The following is a 13,367-nucleotide window of genomic DNA, read 5'->3' as shown; positions in this document are numbered from 1 at the left end:
ATATATTTTAAGAACAAAAATTTTAAAGAGGGTGCACACAAGAAAGGGTGGAGATTGAAGAGCAATAGGTGAACATATGTTATGAATGATTCTTCATTTCTGTCTCAAAACTGTTTTGGCATGACTCTGACTACACTCAGAAGGACTAGTTCAGTGCAACTTTAAGATCTTATTAGTTCAGAGTCTGAAATGGTGGGCATAGCAACACCCAGACTTTTCTCTTAAAACTGTTCTCACGTTGATGGCCCTGGCATCACTGGAAGTGCTTGGTAACTATTCCTGAGCTGCCTGGCATTTGTGCTGCAGAGCTCAGAGTGCTTTGCAGTGGTGCAGCCAAAGATAAGCCCAAGAAAATAGAGTTTTCACATGTTATTTGGGCAATGTGTTGTTTACTTACTCCTTAGATCCATCAATGCTGAAATTTCACTCTGTACTCACTGCTATGCCCCAGGGTGCTGCCTGCCTCTTAAAACATCAACTAGTTCAGCCAAGGGAGAGAGACCCCTTTGAGAGATCTGAGCATTAATAAGACTCAGATTATGCCTTCCACCTTCACACAGGGCAATTTGGAAGACGCCACTAAACATCTTGAAAGATGAAAATCAAGAGACGAGTATTTTCAGAAGGCAAATCAACACAAGGAAAGAGGAGAACAAAAACCTCAAGGTCTTTTTAACATATCTGCAACTTGTTTGTTGCTTTAAGCAAGACTTGAGCATTGAATTGAAGCCCAGAGAGGAGGTGGAAGAATATAAACATAATTATTGCTGTGTGTAAATGTGGATGTTTCTGAAGGGAGACGTGCCACAAGTAATCGCAGACTAGAAATTTGCACTGGGAAACCAAAAAGTGAATGGCTGAAGTCCTGAGCCCAGTCAAGTGAAAAGTAATCAGCAGGCTCAGTCTCACAGAAGGAAAATAGTGAGGAGACGTGCACTCACATTTAAAAACAAACAAAAGTGACCTTGGCACAAAACTGATCTTGGCCTTATTGTTACTGCCTAAAGTTTAAGAACTGTATGGTAGTGATTATCATTCCATAATGGAAGGAGAGAGAGATTGCTCTAGGCTCTGGCTGAAATTACAGCATCTCGTCTTCCGCGCACCTCCCCTCTGCATCTCCAAGATCTCTGCCTATGTGGCAAGAGGCTGTCATTGGTACCTTGGCATGGCCACCTCCTGCTACACACAAGACACACTTGCTGAGCTGATGCTCGTGGTCCTTTGACATTTGTTCTGGTTTATTGTATTCTTTGAACTAGGTGATGTTAGACTGAAAGCATATGTTGGCTGTTTGTATAAAGAAAATCATGACCAACTGGTGCACATAAATTACAGCCGGTCTTATTACTTCTTATTAGCAAGAACAAATTTGAAAGGATGTGGTTTGCGCTCACCCTGACAAGGTTCTTGCATAGTGTCTGTCTCCAAAGCAGGCTTCAGACCTGAAGAGTTTTGTATTTCTGCTCTTCTATGATGTAACCTGGCCCGTCCAGTGGGTTCAGGCTGCGTCACAAGCTTAGCAGGAATTACTGTGAAGAGAGTATGAATGATTAAAAGGAGCCTTGACCAGCTAAACTGGAAAGGCATTTGACAAAGAAGTCTATGTCGCTGTCACAGTAATTAATGCCGAAGAGCGTTTTGGTGCCATGAATATTGTACTTAAGGAATTATATCAGCATGTTAAAAATGCATCATGAAAGGGCACATTTCATTTGATTTAAGTTTCAAAAAGGAACAACCAAGAATATAAAGACATAAAACCATGCCAGCGGAGAAAATTATCCTTTCTTCTCTTTGTTTGCTGTAACCAGACTCTTTCAATTACAGAGATCCCAAGAATGTGCCCAGTTGTTAAATTTAAGCTTATCAAGATTCCAGCAATACTGTCCAGTGTTGCCAGCAACTTACCGGGTGTCTCAGATAGGAGCGCTTGAGAGGAAAATGAAAGCTTTCCAAAAATTGCATGTCGAAGAGAAGGTGTTTGATCACATCTTTTATACAGTGTGCAGCTCTGGTCTTCCAATCTCTCCATCTTGAGAAGGATCCCTTAGAACTACAAATAAATGGTACTAAAAAGGTGAGAAGATTGCTTGCAAATATAAAAAGGCTTTGTTACAAGGAGGCTACATCTGTGTTAGTAAATTGGACAGTCTGGGGCCCTAACGACAGGTAGGCCAACACGGCTTTCATGTGTATACCCTTCTTCTGCAACAAAACAGGCGGGTCTGCTCCATGATGCCTCTTGGCAATCCCTGTCTTGATCTGTCCCTGGGAAGATGTAGTATCTTCATTATTGAAGAGTTTAAAGAACAAGTTTGAAAAAAGTCAGAAATAGTTAAACTCTTCCCAAGCCTGCACTGGGACTGGGACTCAGTATCTTTCTTCCAGCTCCAGTGCTTTCGGTTCTGTTAGTTTATAAATATATTACTTCTTGCCCTAAGATGAGCTACAATTTTTCAAGGCATTTTTCAAGTCTTACCTTTAACTCACTTCTGAAGCGGCTGCAGGAGGTGGTGAAGTAATCCTTGTTCATAACAATCTTTGTATTGTATGTCTGCACACAATGTCCCTTGGGATCCAGCCCCGGTACTGGACGTGTACTAGACATGACTATTTTAGCCATCACTTTTCTATTCAAGCTGTAGAATGCTGCTCTGCTCTTCCTTTCATTTGACGGCGTCATCTGTCTTATTCTTCTTCCAGCTTTTTGTTTGTTTTGTGTTTGAGGAATGTTCCTTGATTCTGAACTGAAAAGAGAGGTCACTAATGAAAACCCTGCATCCAGAACACTGGGAAGTGAGTGAAAAACTTTGCCCAGCTTTGAGGGACAACTTCTGTTTGCTAGGATATGTTAAGAAATTTGCCTTCATTTTTGTGCCTGTGGCAAGGGAGACCACCTTGGAAAGCACAGGGACAGAGATGAGTCTACTCTGTGTACACCCCCCTAATTTCCTGATGGCCTATGTCATGAGCAGTTACTTGCACTGGGGTGTAGAAGCACTTTACATACACTGCATGTGGCTATCAGTCTTCGTAGGGCAAGGAGCAGCAGACCTCTGCTCTTCTACTATAAAGGGAAATGGACAGAAAGAGTAAGTGACACCAGGGGACAAAGCTGCCATCTGAGGACTGAGGTCCTCAGAGAATAAATGTTCCAGCTGAGCTTTGTGCTCTTCCCCATTAAGTGTTAGATGCTAAGTCTGATTAATACAGCCTTCTCTTGCTTTCTCATTGAAACCTTTGGTATTGTCTAAATTAATGAAAAGCATGTTTCTTTTACCAACAAATTGATTTGATTTTCTTTGATAAATTATGACTTATCATAAAAGAAGAAGCACTTTGTGTGCCTGGTGACAACTTCCTTTGAGGTAGAGCATATTCATCTACATACCACATTTGCTTTGAAGTCAGAACAAAATCCTGAATCGTGATGTGAGTGCATGAAAAAGAGACAGACGGCAAGCTCAGTTCTGCGCTGCTACATCCATGTAAATCCGGATCAATGCCAAGGCTGCAAGAGAGATAAGGATTGGTCCCAGTATGTTATCTCCATGCACATCCCATGCTTGGTGGGAAGCAAGAGGCAGGAAGAGAGAAGTGAAAATTCCCCAGTTTAGCTGCATGTAATCTCCCTGGTGAAAGATATGTTGACCAGAGGGTGATCTTGCACATTAAAAGTAATATTGTGTATCTGTATAGAACATCTTGAAGTGAACTAGGAATAAAAAAAGTCAAAAGAAGCAGTTACGGTAGTAAATATTATTGTGATACAGACGAAGTTACTCAGAAGGCTTTTCACTGACACAACGTCAGCAAGACGTAGAGCCTGTTTCTCCACTCGTACCAGTTTTACAGCCACATAGCTCACTGGATGGCAACAGAATAAACCTTGATTTGTGCTCGTTCAGGAGGGTCAAGCACTTACCCAAATTTCTTAGTCCAGTCCTCTCATTTCCTTTTGCCACAATCCAGCCTCTTTCTTCCCAAAGCTGCTGTTGCTGAAGCCCATGGGCCTCCTGCTCTGACAGCTCCAGTGCCGTGGGTCTGGTTGTCTGCAAGAAGGTCCTCCTGCACTATATTAACATCCCTGAGAAAGGACTCAGACGCCATGTGTGGTTGTCATCATCCTATTTGCAAAAATCATGTTCAAAGTCAGTGTGTATAACACTCAACATGTGGACCATCCAAATGTAAATGAAGGAAGGGTTATGTGGGAGATATCTTACCTGTTATTCACCATTCATTGCTTGTGCTCAGATGTCTTCTCATTCTCACTCCTTTGGCCAATGTATGGACCTAAATATCCACCTTGAATTTGGGTATATTATAATTCGGCTTGCAAATTTTACTTCGCATATTTGTCCGAGAATGCCGTGGTAAAGGAAAGCTGCTGGGTGGGAGGAGGTTAACACAGAAGGGATAATGGAGCAGGAAAAGCAATCACGGGCATCTGTGCTTGGATAACATGGGAAAACCACAGAATAAAATAAAGAAGTGGTGAAATCATTGGAAAGGACTGGTTTTATTATTGTCATTGTTGGAGCCTGTACCACAGCCTGTAACGCCCAAAACCACAGAAGCAGCTGGTCCACTTCTAGTGAGAGAGCTCCCTGCATCCACTGTGGTGGAGTTGTGCTCTGTGATGGATAGAGGCATTGTACACCCATCCAGCACAGAATCATTGAGGAGCTGAGGCTGTAAGATGCCTCTGGAGAACACCTAGTCCAATCCCCCTGCTCAGAGCAGGTTGCCCAGGGACTATTCTAGATGGGATTTTAATAACTCCAAAGGAGAGGCCACAAATGCTCTGGGCAGCTTGTTTCAGTGTTTGACCACCTTCGCTGTCAAAAAGATATTTTTGAGTTTAAATGGAATTATCTGTATTCCGATTTATGGCCATTGCCTCTTGTGCTGTCACTGGGTAGCTCTGAGAGGAATGTGGCTCCATGTTCTTTACCCCCCCCCATCAGGTATACATGCACATTGTTAAGATACCCCTGAGTCTTCTCTTCTTAAGACTGAATAGTCCAAGCTCTCGCAGCTTCTTCTCTAACATCATATGCTCTAATTCCTTAATCGTCTTTCTGACCCTTCAATGGACTCACTCCAGTATGCCCATGTTATTTTGTACTGGGGAGGCCAGAACAGGATCCAGCACACCAGATGTGTCACTGGTGCTAAACAGAGGTGAAGGATCAACTCCCTTGACATGCTGGTGATGACCCTCCTCCTAATGCAGGTCAGGAAGCTGTTGGCTTTCCTTGCTGTAATAGCATGTTGCTGGCTCATGTTTGACTTGGACACTTGAGCCTTTTCTGCAAAGATGCTTTTGAGACAGTTGGCTGGACAGTACTGGTGCATGGAGTTGTCCCTCCCTAGGTGCAGAAGCTGGCATTTCCCCCTGTAGAACTTCATGAGATTCCTGTTGGGCTACTTCTTCACCCTGTTGAGGTCCCTCTAAATGACAGCATGACAGCTACTCCTCCCAGTTTTTTATCACCTGCAAAGTGTCCCTCTGAGAGTGTCACTCTGTCTAGGCAATGAATATAGGTGTTGAAGAGTACCAGCCTCTGTGTTGACCCCTGGGGTACACTACTAGAGACTGTCCTCCATCTGCATTTTGTGCTGCTGCTCACGCTTTGAGTTCAACAGCTCAGCCAGTTTGCAGTCCACCTCACTGTCCACTTATGAAGTTTGTACTTCATCTTATCACCTAGGATGTTGTGAGAGATACTGTCATAAGCCTTGTTAAAATGAACATAAACAACATCCACTGCTCTCCCCTCATCAGCCAAACGAGTCACCTCGTCGTAAAAGGCTGTCAGGTTGGTCAGGCATGATTTCCCCTTCAGAATTCCATGCTGACTATTCCAAATCACATTCTTGTCCTTCCTGTGTTTGGGAAAGGCTTCCAGGAGTATTTGCTCCATCATCATCCCAAGGACCAAGGTAAGGCTAACTGGCCTGTACTTCCCCAGATCCTCCTTCTTGGCCTTCTTGAAGACCAAAGTGACATTTGCTTTCTTCCAGTTCTCAGGAATCATTCCCAGTTGCCATGACCTTTCAAAAATAATTGGGAGTGGCTTCACAGTGCCATTGGGCAGGTCCTTCAAGTATTCATGGATGCATCCCATGAGGCCCCATGGACTTCTGTATATTCAGCTTTTTTGAAGTTCCCTGACCTGGTCTTACTGTACCAACAGCAAGTTTCCTTGCTCTATACTTTGATACAGATCTCAGGGTCCTGGGATTCCTGAAAGCAAGGTTTTTCATTAAAGACAAGTAAAAACCAGCACAATATCCAGCAACAAATGACAAAGCAGCCTCCTGTCTTTTTTTCCCCTTCTCCGTAATTACAAGAAAGGGTGTAAAAACTGAGACAAAACTAGGTAGCATGTAGAGGCCAATCTGAGGAAGACATTAATGCAGCTCTATCCTTCCCAGTGCTCATGTGATTGCCAAATAAATGCTTTTTACTAGAATAGCAGCCTCTTTGACCTATCAAGAATGTTACAACCACTAATGCCACGATTTAGTCTAGTGCATTTTCCTTACAAGCCTATAAATACTGTAGAGTCTTACTTGCACAGAAGGCAGTTGAAGTCTTGAAATGGCTTCTCTTTAAGCGTACCTAACTGTAGTATTTGAGGTGCTTCTCAGCATGTGACAGTAAGTGAAACAAGCAGAAAGGAAAAGATGCAATCTGGCTGGGGTTGTATCTATTGCAACAACTTTTTTGGTGTGTGCTGTATGTAAGAGATCACTTGCATTTGCACCATCTTTGGCTTTCGGAGGGAGGGTTAAAGGGGAAAGACTTGTTTCTGAATCTTATCAAGAAATAAAATAACACAAAGTACATCTTACGAAAGAAGAAGCACACTGTGCCTTTTTTTCCACTGGCCTACTGCCTAAGGGGAACATTCACTGGCAAATCTAAAACTTGTTCAAAACCCTTTGGAGAAGCAGACTGTTATTAAATTATTTATTTTATCTTTGAAGTGTTTCCATTTTTATACTGTTAAGGATTTCTCTGTAAAAGCCAGGGTGCCTGAGAATATTTGGCCTGTAGTGATCTTTGGAACATAAGCCTCTGTTTTTTTTTCCTCTGTCTTTTCTTCTCCCCCTCTCTCTCCCTCCTAGTATCTTCCCAAAATGAATGAGGAACTGTCTGATGCAGAGAGGTTGTACTCATTGGGGAAATTTAAGGAAATCTTTAGTAGCTGGAAACAACTAGAGCCTGGTTTGCACTGTGTTTGCTGATTTTTTTTAAGAGAAACAAACCTGGAAGAATCAGAAAGGGGGGAGACGCATTCAAATGCTCTCAAGTGCTTATTAAAATGTTATGTAATTAAATGTTGAGATCATGCCTGTAGCAGTGTCTTTTGAAATAACTGTGCTAACTGGGCCTTCTGAAATCAGCAGAGGAAAGTAACGCATTTGCAAGGTTATCAGTCATTGAGGCATCTGCCTTGGGGACCTAATTTAATGGGAGAACACTCATTGACTTGTGTGGGCTTGGACAGGGCCTGAGGAGACCCCCGCTGCTGCTTCTCAACATGGTCCTTGCAGACTTGGAGGATAAAAAAATTGCGTAGCCATATGACAAGCACAGTTCTTCGCATTGGGGTGAGGTGTTGGTGTGACCCTGAACGGGGTGGCAGCAGAGCTGTTGGGGCTGAGCCCTCCACAGATGGAGGGTACAGGGCTTGGGAGGGATGCTCTGCTGGATGCTGGATGTGGTACTGCTGCCAGCGGGAGATATGCTATTTGAAGACAGGGGCCATCAGTGTCTCTGCAGGATTTCTTATTGGATACCAAAAAAAGGGGACACAACATACAGGCTAGCATACGAGTCTGGTAGAAATGTGCCTTTTAAAATAGTATTATAGGACTTCCCTTTGCAGTGGTGGCTTCCCAGTTGCCACAGGGAGGTACCTCAATTAATGATGCTTCAGGCTCAGGGAGCAGAAGTGGTTTGAGTCTTGGGTGAAATGGATGTAAATGTGCAACCTGAAAGCTGTGAGCATCCATGTGTCAGCACATCCATCCTTCAGTGTGGGAAGTCCCATACTAAGAGGGTAATGTTTGTGGAGCTGCATGTGTGGAGGAGTTAAATAGCAAAAAGGATGGGTTGCCTCATCAGTGGGATTAGGACCATATGTGTGAGGGAGCATTTCTGTGCAGCTGGACTAAAGCTGAGCTCAGCAGTGAGGAGCTAGCCCAGTGGCAATGGGAAGGGTAGGACAGGTCCCACTGCAAAGGGGTTGATGAGGCTGTTGGTGCTTCTTCCTGCAGTGGCTGAGACGCCAGCCAGTACTAACCCATAATGCTCGATGGTCATCGTGGGGAATTCCTAGCTCCTAAGATTACTGGTAATGAGATGTTTTCCCTTGTAGCTAGCTCTCTGATTGAAGGGCATAGCTAAAATGCACTGAAAGCCTGTACACAACGCTCCATTTATATTGCTGAACTTTATTCCACAAGGGAGACCTTCTGTGTTGGTCTGTTTTGTCTTGTGCAACCTCCTTCTTGCTGTCTTAACTGCATATGATGATGAGGCAAATCAGTCTGTTCTTTCCAGTAAGTAATGGGCATCTTCACTCTTCAGAGCAGTCTGGGCCACAGTGGATCATGTCACACTTTTTCACGCAGCATATTGCCTGTCATTAGGAATCTGCTCATCTTTCCTTCATTTCAAAGGCCAGTTAAGTGCGCACAGCTGCAAATGCCTTCAGGTTCTGCCTCTGCTCCCACACCTCTCCTTTTACAAAATATTTGAAACTCAACATGCTGGAAGTGCATCTTGTGAAGGGGGACTCTGCTGCCACAAATTTAAAACCTCTCATCCGTGATGACTAGTGTCAAGTCTCTGCAATGCCAGAACAGCCGCCTCTGCAGACCTGACTCTGAGCAACCACGTATCTGCACTTTCATGGACTGGCAGGAATGGGACAGGATAGACATTATGCTCCCAGTTATGGGAAGACAATTGTATCTGGCAATACAATTCCTGATATGGGGTGAATGTGTGAATGGTTTTAAATTACGAGTAAGCCCCCACCAGACCAATGCTGCATGTGATCTGTTAGATCCAGCACTTTGACCCCAAAGCCATAAGTGATGTGTCATCAAACCACAGCTTAAACTTCCTGCAGGATCCATATTATAATGGGAAAGCATAAATCTGTAGTGCCAGGCTGTCCACTTCATATTTTTTGTTAAATAAATGAGTGCAAATCATGCTTGTGGGACCCAAAAGCAAATATCGAAATATCAATAATTGAGAGGTTATAATTGAGGTTATTCTGGGTAGTCAGGACAACAGGCCAGCTTGTGGTTCCAGGGAAATCGGTGGTAGCCAGTGAAGCCACATTTCAGCCCTCAAAAAGGCCAAGTTTGGAAGGGCTCCACTAAAATCAAAGGAATTGTGTTTGCCCAGGAGTGTCCCTGAGGCAACTGCTTCTGCGAGACTGAAGGGTTTGCAGATCAGGGTACAAGGAGAGAATGAAAGCCATTTTCCTTGTGTACAACATAAAAATCAGATCCAATAAACAACATTATTTTTATGTCCCCTGAACAGCGTCAGGTTTTTTTTCAGGCTTTTAACATTTTAATCTACTGCTTGCAAAGCCCTACACTCTAGCTCCCTCTTAGCAGATGGAAATAGGAAGAAAAAAAAAAAAAGACTCTATGTGCTGGCATATCCATATGGCATTCAAGTGAGAAATCACTTGGAACATGGGGCCTCATGTGGGGTCACAGCCTCCATACGTTCTTTGACGGGTGCAAAGGGTCCTGAAACTTGTTGCTGCTGCAACAGCAGGGGAATGGGGTTGGTATAGCACAGGCTGAAAATCCCTGACAGAGGAGGAAAGGAAGACAAGAGATATGAACAACTCTGAAGGTGTTTAGTTACCTATCTGCCCCTGAAATCTCAGGCATCGTTGAGAAGCCAGGCCCGAGTGCTTTTGAACGATTTGCAGCCTCTTGCTGTAAAACGATAATTACATCAGAGCAAATATATTCCAGCTTTATCATGCAGAATAAACTCCATCTGAGTGTAACCCTCCCCAGCATGGAGGATCTGCAGAGGATGCTGCTGGGGAGGGTTGAAGTGATGTAGGAGCCTCATGTGGGCTTTCTGCCTCACTAGAAGGACGTGTGAGGACCTCACATGTTACAGCAGGAGCACAAGCAGATAAAAGAGACATTTGTGCATTGTTGTGAGTGGCTCAGCAGTCTGTTTCAAGTCGTCTGAGCAGCTACTCGATGCCAAAGACTGACTTCAAGCAGGGTCTTTTCTCTCATCTCCTGCATTATCTAAACCTGTTCTGGAGTCATCTGGTACATCCATCTTTGGCTTTTCATTGACTTCAGCAGGTTTGGCATCAACCCAGTGTACATGCGTATCTGTCTCTGTAACTCTCCTAACTGTTTACATATCTGTCTTATGTATTTATTTTCCCTAGTACCCACCACTGCAATGTATAAGGCAGGAATCATCCTCCACAATGCCAATTTCTTTTGGCTTCTTTCCTGTGTGTGTTTGGCTTTGCACTTTTCCTCTGAAGTTATGGCTGGGATTCTCAGTTATTCTGCAATGTTGCTCTAACTCTGCTCAGATGAAGGGTCTACAGCCAGCTTCAATGGAGTAGGCCCAAAGCAGGGCTGAGGTTTTTTGACTATCCTGCCCTCCATGCACAATAGAAACAGCCTGGAGTTGTAGAGTATCCTCCAATCCTATGACAAACAAAAGGCAGTGGACCATGATTTTCTTAGGAAATCAGAAAGGCTTCAGAGACCCTGCAGGTCCTTTCCCACCTGGACAGGCTTAAATGTCAGTTGTTGCATCTCTAATTAGGACTTAAAATGGCTGTGAAGGATATATTTTTTTGAAGGCAGAATATAATGTACAAAAAGGAAACAAGTTGTATTCAAAACTTTATTCAGACTCACATCAACAGCCACAAACTCCCATTTGTGGAAGTCAAGGGAACAATGCATTTGTTCATATTCAGAGTGCCAAGAGTAGGCTGTGGAGAAGTCACAGGACCGCAGCACTTGTAGACCTCAGCATTCTCCAAGGCCAGCTCTGGTCTAGCCCATGTTTGGCCTCTTGCCAGCTGGTTGCTGTGATCCTTCCCAAACTCCTTCGCAGGGAAAACCATACAACCAATGCTCTGAAACCCACTGAAGCGATGGGGAGTCTTGGGCTAAAATCCAACTCTGTGCAAGATTTTAATCTAACACATGCTAGTGATTCAGCTCCAGGATGACAGGTAGACAGTAGTTCAAGGGTGACCACAAAGATGGAGACCCCCTTTTTACAAGGAGTTACATGGAAAAGATGAGGGGCAATGGGTACAAGTTACTCCTACAGAGTTTCCAATTGAAGACAAGACAGAAATTTTTCACTATGAGAATAATCAACTATTGGAATAATCTCCCCAGGCAAGTGGTGGATTCCCCAATATTGGACACTTCTATTATTTAGATGGACAGGGTGTGGGGCCATCTTGTCTAGACTGTGCTTTCACCAAGAAAGGTTGGACCAGATGATCCCTGTGGTCCCTTCCAGCCTGGTATTCTATGATTCTGGGATTCTTTGTGCCACTCAGAGCCCTTTCCCAAAAAGCTGCTCATTTTCATGCCCTTATGTTAAAGACTTATCTTAGTTACAAGCTCTGACATGGACTTCTCATTAGTAACCACCTATGAACTTGAACTGCTCTAGGTCAAGTCAGTTGCTACTTCTAATTTTTCAGAAGGAAAGAGCTTTGTGAAATATCACCCTTTGGTTCTTTGCTCGTGCCTAACCAGCCCTCAGAGAGCCTTATAAGAGGTACGCACCTGTAAGGATGTGTTCTTGTAGCAATGAAACAAAAGACAACAAAATACAAATAATTCTAACACTTGTTAATCTATTGGAAGTCTGAAGAGACAGTCATTACACATGGACAGCTTTATACCAGACATAAGTATTGCTTGGCATGGGTCCTTCTTTAATTGCATTATACAAACATAACAGAAAATTGACCCGAAGGGGGAAAACAATTTTATCCTTAGAACACTCTTCTGACTAAGTACAGAGCTTTTAATTAAATTCCCTATACAAAGTGACTGCCTGTCTCTCATGTTGAGCCTAATTGATATCAAAGCCATCCTTAAAATCAATATTTTTTTCTGGAAAAAAGAGCAAATACTCCCTCCACCCCAACAGAATTCAATACATAATTTGATAGTACTTGACTCCTAACTGTAATCTTTGTCTCATTTGAGCAGAATATAAAGTGAAAATTTGTCCCTGCTGCCCCCCAGCATTCCCATTGCATCACAAATCCGTGACCAAAAAATGTCAGTATTCCTCCTCAGCGGGTCTGCTGTTGCTATTTATTACAGTGAAACATGCTGAGCAAGGGAGGAATTCGAAATCTTCAAGTGGCAACACATTTATGCTGCTTTTGTTACCTATTTTATATTTTTCACTTATTTATGATTACGGTTGCAACTGGATCCCATTAGAAGTCTCAGTAAGATCAAAGGCTTCTTCGAGCAGGCAGGAGACAGACCCATCCTCTTTCAAGCCTGCTCGGGAGGGTTTGCCATGTACTGTACCCCCGCTGCAAACCTCTAAGCAAGAGCTTATTTCTACTCCTAGGAAAAGAAGCGTGCAGGTCCCTGCAAGATGGAGCCCCGCTTTGATAAGGCGAACACGCAAATCAAAGGAGCAGGCCTTGTTTGTTACCTTTGCTTTCTAAACAGTCTCCTTCATCTGTCCTTCTTTGTTTGCGCAGGAACCCTGTCAGTCTATCTCATCAGAGCTGGCAAAAGAGCTGGTCCTTTTTGCCAGGAGCAGCTTAGAAAACCGAAGGAAAAGAGCAAGAACAAAAATGAAGTTAAACGTTTGGGTGGTTGGGGTTTTATTATAATTATTCAGCCAGATTTAGTGAGGCGGGTAGCTGAAAGTCTGGCATTGCTTACTGCCCACCAGAAAGATGGTCTAACCATAAGTCAAAGCAGAGTTAGGGTGTGCAGCCCTTTTGCATCGCCAGCTCTTGATAAAAGCAGGAATAATCTCTGCAGGGAACGCTGCCTAGCGAGGGAGCACGGACTTGAAAGCTCAGCCCTGATCTTCAGTTTCTGCTCTGTAATGTCTCTCTGTTGATATTGGCCCTTGGAGACTCTTGCTACAAGCACAATTTTCTTTCAAGAGTGTATGCTAATCGTGGCATTAAGGGTGTATTTATGATCTCTAGCTGACTGTGGCAGGTAGGATTCGTAGGGAAGTAATATCGAATCTGCAGACAGGTCACACTCATAAAGCATGATTTTGTGCTTCCTGTGCACTGTGACACCCTGAAGCA

General features: G+C 43.6%; 1 long non-coding RNA gene across 1 annotated transcript; it reads right to left on the bottom strand.

Annotated features, from left to right (window-relative positions):
* Positions 1-955: 955 nt before the first annotated feature.
* LOC110366221 (uncharacterized) lies at positions 956-7,648 on the bottom strand. Its single transcript, XR_002426405.2, has 5 exons — positions 4,230-7,648; positions 3,929-4,130; positions 3,395-3,514; positions 2,483-2,750; positions 956-2,056 (listed from the first exon to the last, which is right to left on the bottom strand). It is a non-coding gene; the product is annotated as an uncharacterized LOC110366221 (long non-coding RNA).
* Positions 7,649-13,367: the final 5,719 nt, after the last annotated feature.

The sequence above is a fragment of the Columba livia genome, chromosome 2 (genome assembly GCF_036013475.1).
Source record: "Columba livia isolate bColLiv1 breed racing homer chromosome 2, bColLiv1.pat.W.v2, whole genome shotgun sequence".
Classification (NCBI taxonomy): domain Eukaryota; kingdom Metazoa; phylum Chordata; class Aves; order Columbiformes; family Columbidae; genus Columba; species Columba livia.
The sequence above is the reverse complement of the archived record's forward strand: the minus strand, read 5'-3'. Positions and strand labels throughout refer to the sequence as shown.